The following is a 19,277-nucleotide window of genomic DNA, read 5'->3' on the forward strand; positions in this document are numbered from 1 at the left end:
TGTGTGTGTGTGTGTGTGTGTTAGTCGTGTCCAACTCTTTGCCATCAGGTGGACTGTAGTCCACCCTGTTCTGCAGTCCATGGAATTCTCCAGTTAAGGATACTGGAGTGGATAGCCATTCCCTTCTCCAGATCTTCCTAATCCTGGGATTGAACTCATGTCACTTGCATTGCATGCAGATTCTTTACCGTTTGAGCCACCAGGGAAGCTCAAAAAGAAGTATAGTTTATATTAGTCAGGTGGATATGTCCTCAATATTCCATTAGTCCTGTGTGATACTGCTGCATTTCACACAGGATTGTAGGCATTACTTTGCTTTCAAAGGTTCATCTCATTAAAGCTATGATTTTCCAGTAGTCATGTATGGATGTGAGAGTTGGACCATAAAGAAAGCTGAGCATCAAGAAATTGATGCTTTTGAACTGTGGTGTTGGGGAAGACTCTTGAGAGTCCCCTGGACTGCAAGGAGATCCAGCCAGTCAATCCTAAAGGAAACCAGTCATGAATATTCATTGGAAGTCCTGAATATTCACTGATGCTGAAGCCTAAGCTCCAGCACTTTGGCCACATGATGCGAACAACTGGCTCACTGGAGAAAACCCTGATGTTGGGAAAGATTGAAGGCAGGAGAAGGGGACCACAGAGGAAGAGATGGTTGGATGGCATCACTGTCTGGATGTACATGAGTTTGAGCAAGCTGCACGAGTTGGTGATAGACAGGGAGGCCTGGTGTGCTACAGTCCATGGGGTCACAAAGTGTCCAACACAACTGAGCAACTGAACTGAATTGAAATTGCTGCAAATTCCTAAACATGTTTTAATCCCAGTCCTCAAACATGACACTTTCTCATGTTTAAAATTATTTATTGTTCATGGCACTGTTATTCAAATGTTTAAAATAAATTGACAGTCATTGAGTAAAGTGAAAGTGAAGTCGCTCAGTCATGTCTGACTCCTTGCGGCCTCATGGACTGCAGCCTACCAGGCTCCTCCACCCATGGGATTCTCCAGGCAAGAGTACTGGAGTGGGGTGCCATTGCCTTCTCCACAATAAAACAGCCAGTTAGCAACAATTATAAAAATGACAAAAATTGATTTATTACAAATGTTAAACATAAGGTTATGTCCTATTTTTCATTTGGGATACTGGTGTATTAGTCTGGGAAAGTTTGATTTTGTTGTAAAACTAACATTAAATTCTCATCAGCTTTAAACAATGTAAAAGTATTTATTGCTCAGTTGATATGACATTGTGAGTTGGCTGGGCGCTCCACTCCATACTGTTGTCTGGTAATTCATCGTAGATGAATAACTATATGAAAATGTGTTCTTTTTGTTATAATATAAAACTATTTACTGGCACTTTGAGCTTATTTATGGCAAATCTAAAATCTTAGATGCTTGCTCAAGTTATATTGTATAAAATTAAAAAAATAATAATAACTTTTACAGAACTATCACATGATCCAGCAATTTCATTCTTCAGTAAATATCTGAAAAACAAAAAAAACACTAAAACTACCTGTACCCGAGTGTTCATAGCAGCATTATTTATGATTGCCAAAAATTGGAATCAACCTATGGGCCCATCAACATACAAATGAATAAAGATATACAGCACACACTAAAATACCACTCAGCCATAAAAAGGAATAAAACTTTGCCATTTGCAACAACATGGATGGATTGGAGGGTATTATGCTATATGAAACGTCAGGCAAAGAAAGACAAAATACTGTATGCTACTACTATTTATATATAGAATCTACAAAATATAGCAACTAGTCAATATAACCACAATGAAACAGACTCAGAAAAACAGAGAACATACTAGTGGTTACCAGTGGGAAGAGGGAAGAGGGGGAGGGCAAGATAGAGGTGTAGGATTAAAAAGTGCTAACAACCAGTCCATTCTAAAGGAGATCGGTCCTGGGTGTTCTTTGGAAGGAATGATGCTAAAGCTGAAATTCCAATACTTTGGCCACCTCATGTGAAGAGTTGACTCATTGGAAAAGACTCTGATGTTGGGAGGGATTGGGGGCAGGAGGTGAAGGGGATGACAGAGGATGAGATGGCTGGATGACATCAGTGCCTTGATGAACATGAGTTTGAGTGAACTCCGAGAGTTGGTGATGGACAAGGAGGCCTTGTGTGCTGCAATTCATGGGGTCGCAAAGAGTTGGACACAACTGAGTGACTGAATTGAACGGAACTGAACTATCACATATAAAATCAGATACAGGATACATTCTACCATACAGGGAATATAGCCAATATTTTGCAATAACCATACATGAAGTATAAACTTAAAAACTGTGAATCACTCTAATGCACATCTGGAACACATAATACTGTACATCAACTATATCCCAATAAAACAAAGAATTCATGGCAAAAAAAGGGGAAAACCTATTTACCTAATCTGGGTAAAATCAAAGCAAGAGCCAAGAAATAAATATAATGCAAAAAATAAAAGCTACTTATAGCAGATACTTATACTAAAAAAGTGTTAAGACTGGGAACTAAAAAAGAGAAATGTAGTGATATAATCATATTGTCTTTGATGGGGGAAGACTATCTTTTAAAATGGTAAGTGATAACTTGTGGAGCCTTACTCCATTGTCACAGGTGTGGAGTCATATATCAAGGTCACAGGACAAAAATCTTCAGAATTAACCAAGCCCCATAGCAACTGTCACCATGAGCCTTCTGATCTAAACTGGCCAGCTCCCTGACTCCATATTAGGGTAAAATATCCACCCTATAACATCCTAGTCAATCAATTAATGTCACCTTTCCAGCAGGAATTTTCTTTGTATTGAGGTTATAAAAATAGGCTACTAGCCCACTAAAGGGCTCTGTTTTGAGCCCGCCAGTTGTTCTAATAGTGGCTCCTGGGCTTTCCTCGTGGGTCATCTGATAAAGAATCCGCCTGCAATCTGGGAGACCTGGATTTGATCCCTGGGTTGGGAAGACCCCCTGGAGAAGGGAACAGGACCGACTCCAGTATTCTGGCCTAGAGAATTCATGGATTGTATAGTTCATGGAGTTGCAAAGAGTCAGACACGACTGATCAACTTTCACTTCACTTCACTTCCTACCCTAATAAACTCTATCCTCCTCCCATTCTACCTCATGTATGGATATTCTTTTCTAGCCCACACCCAAACCATGACAAAAGTGTATTGAGAAAAATCTAAGCTTGAAGGATTGATGTGTTCCACAAGTTATCTTAAAGGCAGACAACTGATTACAGATCTAACAGCTGAAGAACTTAGCACCCTTCACTTCCATCCTTACAACAAGAGGAAGCTGGACAAATTGAAAATTCATGACTTTTTTGGGGCTCATTTGAGAATGTAGATTGTTTTGTAAATGACCACTTCAGCATCTGCAAAGAAAGGCACGTAAGGAGAGGTATGGTAACAAAGAATTACTAGTGTGGAGCAATAGGCACCAGAACCATAAAAAGGTAGAACACCTGAATGATAATTCTGATGAACTGCTGCAGGCTGAATGTCCACTGCAGAGCCCCATATCCAATCCCTTCCTACTTTCACACCAGTTTGTGTGTGTGTGTGTGTGTGTGTGTGTGTGTGTGAGGATTCCTAATGTCACTTTGTAGATATGGCAGAGGGAAGTTCTTCTTCCCTGTATATCCTGAAATACATCTCTTGTGAAATACACTGAGAGCCCTCTTTTTTAGTCCAGGAATAAAGAGTACACAAGGATACTCTTGTATTCAGGGATAAAGAGTACAAAGGGATAAAGACGGACCACAGCCTTGTCTAACTCAATGAAACTATGAGCCTCACTGTGCAGCAACATCCAACATGGACTGGTCACCGTAGAGGGTTCTGACAAAATGTGGTCTTCTGGAGAAGGGAATGGCAAACGACTTCAGTGTTCTTGCCTTGAGAACCCCTTGAACACTATGAAAAGCAAAAAGAGATGACACTGAAAGATGACCTCCCCAGGTTGGTAGGTGCCAAATATGCTACTGGAGAAGAGTGGAGAAATAACTCCAGAAAGAATGGAGAGACAGAGCACAGCAAAACAAACCTAGTTGTGCATGTGACTGGTGATGGAAGCAAAGCCTGATGCTGTAAAAAGCAATATTGCATAGGAACCTGGAATATCAGGTTCATGAATCAAGGTAAATTAGAAGTGTCAAACAGGAGATAGCAAGAGTGAATATCAACATTTTAGGAATGGTGAACTAAAATCGACAGGGATGGGCAAATTTAATTCAGATGACCATAATATCTATGACTGCAGGCAAGAATCCCTTAGAAGAAATGGAGTAGCCATCATAGTCAACAAGAGAGTCTGAAATTCAGCAAGTGGGTACAATCTAAAAAATGACAGAATGATCTCTGTTAGTTTACAAGGCAAACTGTTCAATATCACAGTAATCCAAGTCTATGCCCCAACCAGTAATGCCGAAGAAGCTGATGAATGACTCTATGAAGACCTAATAAGACTTTCTGGAACGAACAGCCAAAAAAGATGTCCTTTTCATCAGAGGGAACTGGAATGCAAAAATAGGAAATCAAGAGATACCTGGAGTAACAGGTAAATTTGGCTTTGGTATACAAAATGAAGCAGGGCAAAAGTTAGCAGTTTTGCTAAGAGAATGCACTGCTGCTGCTGCTGCTAAGTCGCTTCAGTCGTGTTTGACTCTATGCGACCCCATAGATGGCAGCCCACAAGGCTCCCCCGTCCCTGGGATTCTCCAGGCAAGAACACTGGGTGGGTTTCCATTTCCTTCTCCAACACATGAAAGTGAAAAGTGAGAGTGAAGTCGCTGAGTTGTGTCCGGCCCTCAGCGATCCCATGGACTGCAGCCCACCAGGTTCCCCCGTCCATGGGATTTTCCAGGCAAGAGTACTGGAGTGGGGTGCCATTGCCTTCTCTGAAGAGAATGCACTGGTCATAGCAAACACCCACTTCCAACAACACAAAATAAGGCTCTACACATTGACATCACCAGATGATCAATACGGAAATCAGTTGATGATATTCTTTGCAGCTAATGATGGAGAAGTTCTATACAGTCCTGGGAGCTGACTGTGTCTCAGATCATGAACTCCTTATTGCCAAATTTAGGCTTCAAACTGAAGAAAGTAGGGAAAACCAGTAGACCATTCAGTTCAGTTCAGTTCAGTTCAGTCGCGTCTGACTCTTTGCAAGCCCATGAACCGCAGCACACCAGGCCTCCCTGTCCATCACCAACTCCCAGAGTCCACCCAAACCCATGTCCATTGAGTTGGTGATGCCATCAAACCATTTAATACTCTCTTGTCCCCTTCTCCTCTTGCCCTCAATCTTTCCCAGCATCAGGGTCTTTACAAATGAATCAGCTCTTCGCATCAGGTGGGCAAAGTATTGTAGTTTCAGCTTCAACATCAGTCCTTCCAATGAACACCCAGGACTGATCTCCTTTAGGATGGACTGGTTGGATCTCCTTGCAGTCCAAGGGACTCTCAAGAGTCTTCTCCAACACCACAGTCAAAAGCACCAATTCTTCGGTCCTCAGCTTTCTTCACAGTCCAACTCTCACATCCATACATGACCACTGGAAAAACCATAGCCTTGACTAGATGGACCTTTGTTGGCAAAGTAATGTCTCTGCTTTTTAATATGCTATCTAGGTTGTCATAACTTTCCTTCCAAGGAGTAAGTGTCTTTTAATTTCATGGCTGCAGTCACCATCTGCAGTGATTTTGGAGTCCCCCAAAATAAAGTCAGCCACTGTTTCCACTGTTTCCCCATCTATTTGCCATGAAGTGATGGGACCAGATGCCATGATCTTAGTTTTCTGAATATTGAGCTTTAAGCCAACTTTTTCACTCCAATCTTTCACTTTCATCAAGAGGCTCTTTAGTTCTTTTTCACTTTCTGCCATAAGGGTGGTGTCACCTGCATATCTGAGGTTATTTTATTTCTCCTGGAAATCTTGATTCCAGTTTATGCTTCATCCAACCCAGCGTTTCTCATCATGTACTCTGCATATAAGTTAAATAAGCAGGGTGACAATATAGACCATTCAGGTATACCTAAATCAAATCCCTTACAATTATACAGTGGAAGTGACAAATAGATCCAAGGGATTAGATCTGATAGACAAAGTGCTTGAAGAACTATAGATGGAGGTTCATGATACTATACAGGAGGCGGTGATCAAGACCATCCCCAAGAAAAAGAAATGCAAAAAGGCAAAATGGTTGTGTGATAAATCCTTAAAAAAGCTGAGAAAAGAAGAGAAGTGAAAGGCAAAGGATAAAAGAAAAGCTATACCTACAAATAATAAATGTTGGAGAGGGTGTGGAGAAAAGGGAACCCTCTTACACTGTTGGTGGGAATGCAAACTAGTACAGCCACTATGGAGAACAGTGTGGAGATTCCTTAAAAAACTGGAAATAGAACTGCCTTATGATCCAGCAATCCCACTGCTGGGCATACATACTGAGGAAACCAGAAGGGAAAGAGACACGTGTACCCCAATGTTCATCGCAGCACTGTTTATAATAGCCAGGACATGGAAGCAACCTAGATGTCCATCAGCAGATGAATGGATAAGAGAGCTGTGGTACATATACACAATGGAGTATTACTCAGCCATTAAAAAGAATTCATTTGAATCAGTTCTAATGAGGTGGATGAAACTGGAGCCTATTATACAGAGTGAAGTAAGCCAGAAGGAAAAACACCAATACAGTATACTAACGCATATATATGGAATTTAGAAAGATGATAACAATAACCCTGTGTATGAGACAACAAAAGAGACGCTGATGTATGGAACAGTCTTATGGACTCTGTGGGAGAGGGAGAGGGTGGGAAGATTTGGGAGAATGGCATTGAAACATGTAAAATATCATGTATGAAACGAGATGCCAGTCCAGGTTCAATGCACGATACTGGATGCTTGGGGCTAGTGCACTGGGACGACCCAGAGGGATGGTATGGGGAGGGAGGAGGGAGGAGGGTTCAGGATGGGGAGCACATGTATACCTCTGATGGATTCATTTTGATATTTGGCAAAACTAATACAATTATGTAAGGTTTAAAAAAAAATAAAATTTAAAAAAATAATAATAAATTAAAACAAAAACAAAAAAAAAAAGAAAAGCTATACCCATTTGAATGCAGAGTTCCAAAGAATAGCAAGGAGATATAAGAAAGCCTTCCTCAGTGATCAGTGCAAAGAAATAGAGGAAAACAACAGAATGGGAAAGACTAGAGATCTTTTCAAGAAAATTACAGATACCAAGGGAACATTTCATATAAAGTTGGGCTCAATAAAGGACAGAAATGGAATGAACCTAACAGAAGCAGAATATTAAGAAGAGGTGGCAAGAATACACAGAAGAACTAAACAAAAAAAATTCATGACACAGATAACCATGATGATGTGATCACTTACCTGGAGCCAGACATCCTGGAATGCAAAGTCAAGTTTGCCTTAGGAAGCATCACTATGAACAAAGCTAATGGAGGTGATGGAATTCCAGTTGAGCTATTTCAAATCCTGAAAGATGATTCTGTGAAAGTGCTGCACTCAATATACTGGCAAATTTGGAAAACTCAGTAGTGGCCAAGGACTGGAAAAGGTCAGTTTTCATTCCAATCCCAAAGAAAGGCAATGCCAAAGAATGCTCAAACTACTGCATACTTGCAGTCATCTCACATGCTAGTAAAGTAATGCTCAAAATCCTCCAAGCCTGGCTTCAACAGCATGTGAATCATGAAATTCAAGATATTCAAGCTGGATTTAGAAAAGGCAGAGGAAGCAGAGCTCAAGCTGCCAATATCAGTTTAATCATAGAAAAAAACAAAAGAGTTCCAGAAAATCATCTACTTCTGCTTTATTGACTATGCCAAAGTCTTTGATTGTGTGGATCACAACAAACTGTGGAAAATTCTTAAAGAGATGGGAATACCAGACCACCTTACCTGCCTCCTGAGAAATCTGTATGCAGGTCCAGAAGCAACAATTAGGATTGGATATGGAACAAAAGACTGGTTCCAAATCGGGAATGGAGTACATCAAGGCTGTATATTGTCACCTTGCTTATTTAACTTATATGTAGAGTACATCATGCAAAATCCCAGGCTGGATGAAGCACAAGCTGGAATCAAGATTGCCGGGAGAAATATCAATAACCTCAGATATGTAGATGGTGCCACTCTTATGGCAGAAAGTGAAGAAAAACTAAAGATGAAAGTGAAAGAGGAGAGTGAAAAAGTTGGCTTAAAACTCAACCTTCAGAAAACTAAGATCACGGTATCTGTTCCCATCATTTCATGGCAAAATAATGGGGAAACAATGGAAAGCAGTGAAAGACTTTATTTTGGGGCTCCAAAATCACTGCAGATGGTGACTGTAGCCATGAAATTAAAAGGTCCTTTCTTCTTGGAAGTAAAGCTATGACCAAACTAGACAGCATATTATAAAACAGAGATATTACTTTGCTAACAAAGGTCTGTGTAGTCAAAGCTATGGTTTTTCCATTAGTCATGTATGGATGTGAGAGTTGGGCTATAAAAAAGCTGAGTGCTGAAGAATTCATCCTTTCCAACTGTGGTGTTGGGGAAGACTCTTGAGAGTCCTTTGAATTTCAAGGAGATCAAACCAGTCAATCCTAAAAGAAATCAGTCCTGAATATTCATTGGAAGGACTGATGCTGAAGCCCCAATACTTTGGCTACCTGATGCGAAGTACTGACTCATTGGGAAAGACCTGATGCTTTAAAATTCTGAGCGCAAGAGGAGAAGGGGATAACAGAGGATGAGATGGTTGGATGGCATCAGCAACTCGATTGACATGAGTTTGAGCAAGCTCTGGGTGTTTTTGATGGACAGGGAATCCAGGCATGCTGCAGTCTATGGATTTGCAAAGATTCAACACCACTGAGTGACTGGAAGTTAATTGATAGAGTTGGAGAAAGGGAATTCATTTCTACTCCAGCTAACTCCTACTTCTTGTCCCATCTAAGATGAGGTGGTAAGGGGAAGGTGGTTAGCAACATTTTACAGAGCTCAGGGTTTCAAGGAAGTAGACTACAAACACTATAACTGGGAAACTGAATAGGGAGCAGGGTGAAAAAAGGAAACCATCTATATAATGCTTATATATATGCTTATAAAAATCACAATGCCATGACAAAAGCTTATTAAAAGATTCAGATTTAATCAGAAAACTATAGAACACTTCTTCTGCCTCACAACTTTACCACCACTCCAATAAGTTTCTAAAATAACCATGGCTTACAGCTGGAAAAGTTTCTTCCTATCTGAGGAAGTGTACATTGGGAATCCAATGTCCAGAAAAAGAAAAACTCTTGGATATAGGTGAAATGAAAGCTCTTGGTACCTAGAGGAGAGTTTACAGCCCCATATGCTGAGTGCAGAACTTTTCCATAAGGAGAAAGATGTGAACTCTTGCAAAAAGTGCTGATTTTGAGTTAGATGACTGATATGTCTCTTTAGTGTGTAAAGTGGATGTCACAGGTTACCTTGGCGAAAGTACAGCAATTGCTGTGGTATGATGGGGATAGGAGACAAATTGATACATACTTGCTTAGCTTAAAATAAATGCATATAATACCCCAGGAGATTCTGACATTTTATAAAGAGCTAGGGTCAGTCATATGTATAGTGGATTGATACAAGGGAATTGAGAACGGCAAGTAAAAATTGATATTAGTGTTAACTGCAAGTAGCTAGTCTTACAACAGTAAAACAATTGATGATAAACAGCCTTTCTATTTATCATCTAAACAATAAGTAAATTAAATACATAGCCTCATAGGGAAATACACATATTATATGTATATGCATATAATATATGTATTTATATATGTATGGCACCCCACTCCAGTACTCTTGCCTGGAAATTCCCATGGATGGAGGAGCCTGGTAGGCTCCAGTCCATGGGGTCACTAAGAGTCGGGCCCGACTGATCGACTTCACTTTCACTTTTCACTTTCATGCATTGGAGAAGGAAATGGCAACCCACTCCAGTGTTCTTGCCTGGAGACTCTCAGGGACGGGGGAGCCTGGTGGGCTGCCGTCTATGGGGTCGCACAGAGTTGGACACGACTGAAGCGACTTAGCAGCAGCAGCAGCACATGTATATGTACATTTATATATGTATACACATATAATATGTGTATTTCTTTGTGTATATGTATATTATGAAAAACAAAATGCTATAGGTTACCAATCAAGATGAAACTTTAAGAAGTAATATTGATAAAAACATATGATCACAATAAGCAATATGGAGGTAAAACACTGTTATGAAAGAATACCATTTTTAATTTAAATATATTCTAAAATATACCATTGCCTTGTAACTATTTTTCCTCAAATAATTTTCCCAAAATATTACCACATATAAACAGAAAATTGTTCATGAACCTATAAAATCAGAGAAATTTTATGTAGTGGGTTCTGAACTGTTGTGTTTTTCCTGATTCTGCCAAGAGGAAGATCATCCTTTAGCTGAAAAATAAGCAATTCAAATTATAAGCTTATTCATTTTTATCTGTACAATTTTATGTACATTTCCATTTTTAGAAGAATACACTGTCCTCTGCACTATCAACATAACACTTGAAAAAAGAAAATGTAGATTTAAGTTTGAATATTCCAACATTTAAATTTGAAAAATAATACATGCTATGACTATAGATAAATACCTGTACTCCCACATGGTGCTAGCAGTAAAGATTCTGCCTGCCAACACAGGAGACACGAGTTCAATCCCTAGGTCATGAAGTTCCCCTGAATGAGAAAATGGAAACCCACTCTAGTAATCTTGCTGGGAAAATTTCATGGGCAGAGGAGCCTGGTGGGCTACAGTTCATGGGGATGCAAAGAGTTGAACATGATTGAGCACATACACATAGATACATTGGTATAAACATTGGTGTTTACACCAATATAGAATTCAATCTGATTGCTTGTCTACTGTCTTACAGACATCACTTCAATTATAGATATATTTTTAAAATTTTTCTTAACAAACTATTGTAATGGATATGGACATACATTCAAAATAATGCACTTATTTTCTTTTGCATATGTGTGTATGGTCATACATTTGTCTTTATGTTATACAATTTAATTATCAAGGTTACCACAAATAGTTTGGACAATGACAATATTATTTAGTGAATGCCTTAAAATATGACACAGTCCAACCTCTGGCCAGAATAAATTTGTTTACATTTTTTTTTCCTTTAATGGGAATATGGTACACTTAGCCTCTTCCTAAGAGGGAAGGCTGAAGTTATATCCCTTTTCTACCTGAAAGGTCAGGGTCTCTTTGTGACACTTTTCTCCATCAGGTAAGGTTTGTTTCTTTATATTTTCATAAACTACAAGTGAAGTCCATAAACTACAAGTCAAGCAAATTTTGCTCCCTCTATCCATACCACCATAGAGAAGTAACTGAAAAATCACAATTAACACTCAGACTAGAAAAGAGAAGAATGAGACACAACAGTCATTCAGTTGAGTTCAGTTCAACTCAGTCGCTCAGTCGTGTCCGACTCTTTGCGACCCCATGAATTGCAGCACGCCAGGCCTCCTTGTCCATCACCAACACCCGGAGTTCACTCAGACTCAAGTCCAGCAAGTCGGTGATGCCATCCAGCCATCTCATCCTCTGTCGCCCCTTCTCCTCCTGCCCCCAATCCCTCCCAGCATCAGAGTCTTTTCCAGTGAGTCAGCTCTTCACATGAGGTGGCCACATACCACCAGTAGTCATTACTTGGTAGCAAAGACGTAATCCTGCTGCACAGGTAAAATGGAGACTCCAACATGATAGAGGAGGAAATTCTTCAATTAGATCTTGGATCTGTTCTTTGAGAAGAACTCTTTTATCCATCTCTAAGGATGATGTCTTACTGGGGACTGAAAATCTTTCATAGTTATTTCCTAAATAAACTAATTATGAGAAACCAAAGATGTTTGAGAATTCTGGGAGCCAAAATCTCTCTAATGACTAATTCAAGAATGGGAGAATGAGGACCTTGGTAAACTCAGTATTTTTTACAATATATTATGTAAAAAAACTGAGTTTTCAACAAAAAATCTATAAGACAAATTATGAAAACAAACACAAAAGTATGCAACAACTTGGAAAAAAAATAGCTAGCAAAATATATCCCTGAGCAGCACGAGATATTAGACTTAAAGAACAAAAATTGAAAATCAACTGTATTTGTATATTTAAAGAATTAAAAGAAATTGGGGTAAAATAAAGGACAAAAGACTATTACATCTCATCAAATATTTAACACCAACAAACCAAAATAATGTAAAAGTAACAAATGAAAACTCATTCTGAAATTAAAACGTAAAATAAGTGACATTTTTTTTAAATGTTGGAAAAGATCAACAACAGAGTATTTAAAGAAATGTCACTAGAGATTGTCCATTCTCATGAAGAGATGGAAAATGAAAGCAGAAAAATAAACAGAGCTTCAATAACTGAAATACTGGTGATCATATCAACATTTACACAAAGGAATCCAGAGAAAGAAAAGAAACAGAAAAAAAATCATTTAAAGTAAGGATGAAAATTAATCTAAACTTACAAGAAGCTCAGTGACTCCAAGATTAAACACACAAAGATTCACATCTAGATACTTCATAGTGAAGTTGACAAAAGTCAAAGAAAATCTTGAAAACAGTGAAAGAAAAACAATTTATCACATACAAAGGATCTTCAATAGGATTAACATTTGACTTCTCTTCAGAAACCATGGAGTGCAGAAGACAAGAAAATGGAGTCTTTGAAATGCTGTAAGAAAAGATTTTTCAACAAGATACTGTATATCTAGCAAAACACTCTTCAAAAAATAATGGAGCCACTAAGACATTCTGAGATAAATAAAACTGATAAAATGTGTTGCTAGCAGACCTGTCCTACATGAAATACTAAAGGACTTCTTTAGGCTGAAATTATAGGTTACTAAATAGTGATACAAAATCTACATGAAGAAATAAAGATTGGTTAAATAAAGGTAACTACATGGGTAAATACAGAAGATAGTATAAATGTATTTGGTAAAACTTTTATATTATTTAAAATAAAACTGGATAAAAAAGTAATTATAAACCTATGTTAACTATCTGACACAGAATATACAGACAAATAGGTAAGGTTTGTTTTTTCCTATAAATGTCAGACTAGTTCACTATTTGAAAGGCAATCAATGTAAATGCCATGAAGGAAATTGTATCATCTCCATAATAGATGTAGAAAAAAAGATCTGAAAAAATCCAATATATTTGCATGATTAAAAATAAAACAACACAATATAAATTGAAAAGAATTTCTTTAATCTGGTATCTGTTGTTCAGTCACTCAGTCCTGCCTGACTCTTTGCAACCCTACGGACTGCAGCATGCCAGGCTTCCCTTTCCTTCACCATCTCCCAGAATTTGGTGAAACCTGTGTCCATTGAGTCAGTGATGCCATCCAATCGTCTCATCCTCTGTGGTCCCCTTCTCCTGCCTTTAATCTTTCCCAGAATCAGGGTCTTTTCCAGTGAATTGGTTCTTTAAATCAGGTAGCTAAAGTGGTTAATCTGATATAGGCCATCTATTTAAAAAAAATCACAGCTAGCATCATAATTAATGAGGAAATTTACTGCTTTCCTTCCTAAGATCAGGAACAAGACAAGGATTTCTGATCTTGCCACTTCCATTGTACATTTTAATGGCAATTCTAACCAGAAAAATCAGGTTAGAAAGTGAACTAAAAATCATACAGTTTGTAAAGGTAAAAGTAAAACTATCTCTATTTGCAGCTGACACGCTCTTCTTCACAGAAAATCCCAGAGAATACAATGAAATACTATGAGAGCTAAGATGTAAGTTGAGCAAATTTATTGAATACAAGATTGATATACAGAACTCAAGTATATTTCTATATATAAGCCATAAACAATTAAAAAGGAAAATAAGAAAAAATATTTGCGGCAGCATCAAAAAGAATACTTTGTATAGTCAACAAAAGACATTCAAGATGCATATACTGTAAGCTAAAAATTATCTTTTCCAGAAACTAAAGGCCTGAATAAATATAAATATACCCCATGTTCATGAATTGAAAGAGTTAATATTGTTAAAATGTCAAGAATTATCAAATATATTTATATATTCTATGCAATTTCTAACCAAATCTCAGTTGTCTTACTTGACAAGTTGATCCAAAATTATTTATGGAAATTCAAGTTACCCACAATTGGTAAAATAATTTTCAATCAAAAGAAAAAAATGAGGGGTCATTTTGAAAACTAATAGCTATAGACATACAGATCTTTGGAACAGAACTGACAATCCAGAAATAAATTCCTATGTTTATTTATGACAGATTCATTTTCAACAAGGATGTGGAGATAATCTAAAGGAGAAAGAGTAACCATTTCAACAAATTGTTTCTGGGTTACTGGATATCCAAATGCCAAAGAACTAATTGAACTTCTCCACACTATACAAAAATAGCTAAAAATGAACAATCACTGAACTATTACATCTAAAAGTACAATATTCTTAAAAAAAAAAAACAAAAACAAGAGTTCATTTGGACTACATTTAGCAATGGTTTCTTAGATCTGAGGCCAAAAGTCCAAATGACAAATTAATTAATTCCCTCAAAATTAAAAGCTTTCTTACTTCAAAGGACATCATGAAGGAAGTGGAAAGAAAACTCTAAGACAGTAGAAAATATTTGCAACCAAATTACTCACAAGACAGTGCATCTAAAATATACAAATACTTTTCACAAATCAATAATTAAGATGACTCAGCGAAAACTGCACAAAGGGTTTAAATAGAAGTTCTTCAAAGAGGGTATGCATTAAGGAGATGTAAATAAAAATCAAAATGAACTACCACTTTGCATCCATTAGGATGGCTGCACAGCAACAGATGTTGATAAAAATGGAGAAATGGAGACTCTCACACATTGCTGGGGGAATGGAAAATGGTGCAACTGCTCTCTTAAACAACTTGGCAGTTCTTCAAAGGCAAAACATAAGGTTCTACACTACTCAGAAATTTCACTCCTAGGTGTATGTCCAAATGAAATGAAAACAATTATCATCACAAAAACGTGTGCACTGATGTACTTAGCAGAATAATTCATAAAAAGCAGTAGAAGAAATTCAAATGTTTATCATATCATGAATGAATAAGTAAAGTGTGACATATCCATACAATGTAATATAATTTAGCAATACTAAGGAAAGACAGAGATAAGCTACTACATGGACAAACCATGAACACATTATAAGTTAAAGAAGCCAGTTACAAAATACCCATACATTACATAATTCTACTTATACAAACATAGAAAAAGGCAGAGGAACCAGAGGTCAAACTGCCAACATCCATTGAATCATTTGAAAAAGCAAGAGAATTCCAGAAAAACATCTACTCCTGCTTCATTGACTACACTAAAGCCTTTGACTGTGTGGATCGTGACAAACTATGGAGAATTCTTCAAGGGGTGGGAATACCAGACCACTTTATCTGCCTGCTGAGAAACTTGCATGTATGTCAAGAAGCAACAGTTAGAACTGGACATGGAAAAATGAGCTCATTCCAAATTGTGAAAGGAGTACATCAAGCCTGTTGTTACCATGCTTTTTTGTTTTGTTACCTTGCTTATTTAACTTATATGCAGAGTACATGATGTGAAATGCCAGGCAGGATGAAGCACAAGCTGGAATCAAGATTGACGGGAGAAATATCAATAACTTCAGATATGCAGATGGCACCACCCTTATGGCAGAAAGTGAAGAGGAACTAAAGAGCTTCTTGATACAGATGAAAGAGAGGAGAACAAAGAACCACTTGATGAAGGTAAAAGAGGAGAGTGAAAAATCTGGTTTAAAATTCAGCATTCAGAAAACGAAGATCATGGCATCCAATTCGCTCACTTCATGGCAGATAGATGGGGAAACAATAGTAACAGTGACAGACTTTATTATCTTGAACTCCAAGATCATTGAAGATGGTGATCTCAGCCATGAAATTAAAAGACACTTGTTCCTTGTAAGAAAAGCTATGACCAACCTAGACAGCATATTAAAAAAGCAGAGACATTACTTTGCCAACAAAGGTCGATATAGTCAAAGCTATGATTTTGCCAGTAGTCATGTATGGATGTGAGAGTTGGACTATAAAAAAAGCTGAACATTGGATAATTGATGCTTTTGAACTTCAGTGCTGGACAAGACCTTTGGGAGTCCCTTGAACTATAAGGATGTCTAAACAGTCCATCCTAAAGGAAATCAGTCCTGAATGTTCTTTAGAAGGACTGATGCTGAAACTGAAGTTCCAATATTTTGGCCACCTGATGGGAAGAGCTGAATCATTAGAAAAGACCCTGATGCTGGGAAAGACTGAAGGTAGGAGGAGAAGGGGACAACAGAGGACGAGATGGTTGGATGGCATCACCAACTCAATGTACGTGAGTTTGAGCAAGCTCTGGGAGATGGTGAAGGACAGGGAAGTCTGGAGTTCTGCAGTCCATGGGATTGCAGAGTCAGACACAACTGAGCAACTGAACAACAGCAACTTATACAATGCCCAGAATAGGCAAATCTCTAGAGAAAGAAAGCACTTCAGTGTTTTCATAAGTCTGGGGGACAAGTAAAAGAAAGTAACTGTTATTGGGTATTGTTGTTGTTCAGTCATGTCCAGCTCTCTGCGACTCCATCAACTGCAGCATGCCAGGCTTCCCTGTCCTCACCATCTCCCAGAGTTTGCTCAAACTCATTTCCAGTGAGTCAGTGATGCCATCCTACAATCTCACTCCTCTGTTGCCCCTTCTCTACCTGACCTCAATCTTTCCCAGCACCAGAATCTTTTCCAGTGAGTCAGCTTTCCTCATCAAGTGACCAAGGTGTATAATTTTTTTTTTCCTCTGAGAGGTGAAATGTTTTAAAAGTAAAACCTGGTGACGCCTAGAGAAGTCTCTAAATATACTATACCACTGAACTGTATACTTTAAAATGCTGAATTTTATGATATGTGAATCATATCTCTAAATGCTGTTAAATGTAAAATTGCAAAAAATGACTTTCTTCTTCTTAAACTTTTTGTCTAAGAACTTTAAATAAAGTATTTATTTTGATGTTATTTCATTATTGATATTTTAAATTAATAATCTAAAATAAAAAACCAATATTTCCAAGGCTTACTTATTATTACTTCATTAATATATTTTCTTGAAAAAGATTAGATATTTGCTTCCAATTAGTAATGCTCAAAATTCTCCAAGCCAGGGTTCAGCAATATGTGAACCATGAACTCCAGTTGTTCAAGCTGGTACTAGAAAAGGCAGAGGAACCAGAGATCAAATTGCCAACATCCGCTGGATCATAGAAAAAGCAAGAGAGTTCCAGAAAAACATCTATTTCTGCTTTATTGACCATGCCAAAGCCTTTGACTGTGTGGATCACAATAAACTGTGGAAAATTCTGAAAGAGATGGGAATACCAGACCACCTGATCTGCCTCTTGAGAAACCTATATGCAGGTCAGGAAGCAACAGTTAGAACTGGACATGGAACAACAGACTGGTTCCAAATAGGAAAAGGAGTACGTCAAGGCTGTATATTGTCACCCTATTTATTTAACTTATATGCAGAGTACATCATGAGAAATGCTGGACTGGAGGAAGCACAAGCTGGAATCAAGATTTCCAGGAGAAATATCAATAACTTCAGATATGCAGATAACACTACCCTTATGGCAGAAAGTGAAGAGGAACTCAAAAGCCTCTTGATGAAAGTGAAAGTGGAGAGTGAAAAAGTTGGCTTAAAGCTCAACATTCAGAAAACGAAGATCATGGCATCTGGTCCCATCACTTCATGGGAAATAGATGGGGAAACAGTGGAAACAGTGTCAGACTTTATTTTTGTGGGCTCCAAAATCACTGCAGATGGTGATTGTAGCCATGAAATTAAAAGACACTTACTCTTTGGAAGGAAAGTTATGACCAACCTAGATAGCATATTGAAAAGCAGAGACATTACTTTGCCAACGAAAGTCTGTCTAGTCAAGGCTATGGTTTTTCCTGTGGTCATGTATGGATGTGAGAGTTGGACTGTGAAGAAAGCTGAGCGCCGAAGAATTGATGCTTTTCAACTGTGGTGTTGGAGAAGACTCTTGAGAGTCCCTTGGACTGCAAGGAGATCCAACCAGTCCATTCTGAAGGAGATCAGGCCTGGGATTTCTTTGGAAGGAATGATGCTGAAGCTGAAACTCCAGTACTTCGGCCACCTCATGCGAAGAGTTGACTCACTGGAAAAGACTCTGATGCTGGGAGGGATTGGGGGCAGGAGGAGAAGGGGATGACAGAGGATGAGATGGTTGGATGGCATCACTGACTCAGTGGACGTGAGTTTGAGTGAACTCTCGGAGTTAGTGATGGACAGGGAGGCCTGGCGTGCTGCGATTCATGGGGTCGCAAAGAATCGGACATGACTGAGTGACTGAACTGAACTGAACTGAACTGAGTCCAGTATTTAATAACAACACCCAATGCTCTTTGGAATCCAAAATTCTCATATACAGTTTGTTTCTTTTCTTTTTGGCTTAGATAACTTCCTCCATAAAGTGAATGTAAACATTTGCTAAGATCTGAAGCCAAAGACTTATTGAGAATATATCTTTAATTTTGTCTTTGTGGCAAGACAGAGTTCCTGTGACTAAAAAAAAAAAAAAAAAAGAAAGAAAGAAAGAAAGAAATGCATCCCCTTAATATCTATTCCAGCTTTGTCTCCTTCTGTTTGAAATCTAGATGCAGTTACCTTCTCCAGCCTTTTGAGACTATCACTCTCTTTCATGCATCTAACAAATGAATGCATGGAGTTATCTCTTTCCCCCATGATCTTTCTAAAAACAACACATAAAGTCAACAGACACTGTTGTGGCTCTTTTGAAACCAACTCCCATATACACTGTGGACTTTGTCTGTGTTTGAAGTGCTTTTATTATTGCAGAAATAATTTTCACATGTTTTCCATAACACAATATGTGTCCACTCTTTAGGCTAATATGTCTTCTTAGTAAGATGAATATTTCTTTCAATTCTACCTTTATGAGTTTTTTAAAATCATGAATTTTTTAATTGTATAAAATTTGGTAAAATTTGTGTTTTATCATGCAATTTCTACATCTATAAAAGGGACCATAAGGTTTTCCTTCTTTGTTTTTTTAATATGTGAATTACATTGAATG

The sequence above is a fragment of the Bos grunniens genome, chromosome 16 (genome assembly GCF_055505025.1).
Source record: "Bos grunniens cultivar Pamir isolate PY7600 chromosome 16, Bosgru_T2T1.0, whole genome shotgun sequence".
Lineage (NCBI taxonomy): Eukaryota > Metazoa > Chordata > Mammalia > Artiodactyla > Bovidae > Bos > Bos grunniens.